This window comes from Penaeus monodon, chromosome 7, assembly GCF_015228065.2.
Source record: "Penaeus monodon isolate SGIC_2016 chromosome 7, NSTDA_Pmon_1, whole genome shotgun sequence".
Lineage (NCBI taxonomy): Eukaryota > Metazoa > Arthropoda > Malacostraca > Decapoda > Penaeidae > Penaeus > Penaeus monodon.
Genome location: NC_051392.1, coordinates 36,193,473 through 36,195,972, shown reverse-complemented (window position 1 = coordinate 36,195,972; position 2,500 = coordinate 36,193,473). Strand labels below are relative to the sequence as shown.

At 35.4% G+C, this 2,500-nt stretch overlaps 1 protein-coding gene across 1 annotated transcript in view; it reads left to right on the top strand.

Annotated features, from left to right (window-relative positions):
- The window catches only part of LOC119575611 (neurotrimin-like), a 164,963-nt gene that overhangs the window by 131,791 nt on the left and 30,672 nt on the right, over positions 1–2,500 (top strand). The gene's annotated exons all lie outside the window — the stretch shown is intronic.

The window sequence follows — 2,500 nt, the reverse complement described above, 5'->3', positions numbered from 1 at the left end:
TTTTCTTTCTTTCTTCCCAATACATCCTTATGGTGACCCTAATAATCCGGTTTCTTCATCCTCATTACATTTATTTCTCTCGCTTTCAGCATCTTTCATCACTTCGGTATCTCTCATCGTTCCTCTGTATAAACAAGTTCTATTACTGATATTACATTTCGTCGAATTTCTCTTATCATATACCATTCTGAGGAAAATATTTTTAGAAGCGAGTGTGGGGCTTGTGTAGACCGATGACATTGGTTTGTTTATTTTGTTGTCAATATTTCTGGTTAGAATGTTTATTTTGTTGGCTGTATGTGTGAGGGTGGTTAGAATGTTTAGTTTTGTTGTCACTGTCTATCAAGGTGGTTAAAAGGTCTGTATTTATGAAGGGGGTTAAAATGTTTAGATGGTGAGAATGTTTATTTTGTCGTCACTGTTTAAGAAGGTGTTGTCATCATTTATCAAGGTGGTTAAAATGTAAGACGTTATCTGGTATAAATGAAGCTGTGACTATATTATCAAAGAATTACTGATATTTATGTGTATTTTGTAGTACATGTTAATGATTATTATTACTGTTATCATTGTTATTATTATTATCATTATTATTATTATCATCATTATTACTATATATTTGTATATTTATCCATTTATTTATCCATTTCATACAGACAACATTAGTAGAGAATTTCAAATGATTTTGATGACGTCAGACGAGTGTTGTGATGAGGAATAGCAAGTAAGAGCAAGTAAAAAAAAAAGGAAAAAAAAAAAAATAATAAATAAATAAAGAAAGAAAGAAAGAAGAAAAAAAAAACAGCTGTCGGCAAATTCGTAAATTTCGTGTGACGTGTGACGAACATTTTTGGGACAGAGCACTTAACTCTCCAGCGAATCTTCCAATTTTAATGCTTGTTTGGTTAAGGTTTGGGGTAGTTTATGTTTCATTTATTTGTCTGTTTGTATGTTTTTTTTTTTTGGGTGGGGGGTTGTAAATATCTTTTGTTTGGTCTTATGATTTTGTTTTTTCTCTATTCTCTATTCTTAATATTACGTTTCCATCGTTTCTCTTTTCGTCTCTCTGTTCATTGTTAATTTATCTGCTGTATCCCCTCCTTCTCCTTAGTCCTTTCCTTTATCGAACACCATCTCTCTCTCTCTCCTTCCTCCTATCTTTCTCGTCGTCCCCCCACTCCCCTTTCCTTATTTTGCACGCCATAGCTTTCCATCCATCATTCTCCCCTCTCCCCTCATTCCCTTTCCTTTTCTCCCCCTCTCCCCTCTCCCGCAAACGGCTGAATCTCACAAGAGCCCGAGACCCTCGTCCTTAAAAACATGTTGTGATGACAAGAATTTCGAATTTCTAAACCACTTGTTGATTTCATATGGCCAATATCGTTTTTTTTTCTCTCTCTCTCTCTCCGATTCGTCACTTTTTTCTTCTTCTTCTTTATGGTTTATTTCTATATATATTTGTTGTCTTTGTTTGTCTATTTTGTCTCTCATCCTGTCTCTGTTAGTTTTTTTTTTCTGCCTTTCTCTCTCTCTCTTATTCTCTCTCTCTCTATCTATCTCTCTTTCTTTTCTCTCTCTCTCTCTCTCTCTCTCTCTCTCTCTCTCTCTCTCTCTCTCTCTCTCTCTCTCTCTCTCTCTCTCTCTCTCTCTCTCTCTCTCTCTCTCTCTCTCTCTCTCTCTCTCTCTCTCTCTCTCTCTCTCTCTCTCTCTCTCTCTCTCTCTCTCTCACACACACACACATTCTCTCTCTCTCTCTCTCTCTCTCTCTCTCTCTCTCTCTCTCTCTCTCTCTCTCTCTCTCTCTCTCTTTCAGTCTCGGTAAATCTTGCATAACATTTTGCCTCATTTTTTTTTCTGTTCCTGCTTTTTCATGTTCCCGATATTGACAGTGAGCAAAAAGGAAATCAGAGTGTACACTCAGCAAAATGATAAATAAACAGAGGGGAAGTCTGAGATACCTTGCCAAATAATACGAAAATGATGTTTCCTTGTTGTTATGAGAGAAACTGGGGATTTGCTTGTGTAAGGATCTTATCACTCTCTCTCTCTTTCTGAAGGTTCTTAAGAGTATACATAAATGTATACATGTATAAATATAAATATATATATATATATATATATATATATATATATATATATATATGTATATAGTATATATTATAATATATATATATATATATATATATATATATATATATATATATATATATATATATATATAATAACTCACACACACACCACACACACACACACACACACACACACACACACACACACACACATAATATATATATAAATATATACTTAAACACACACACACAGATACGTGCGTACGTGTATGTGCCTTTGTGTGTACACATATCTGCACGTATACACACACACGCAAACCCATGACCAACCACCCACACATCTAACCAACCAAGACCCAAAAAGGGCAAAACCACCCAACCAACACGACCTCCCTCTCCTACCCGCCTCTTCCCCCACACGAAAACCACCC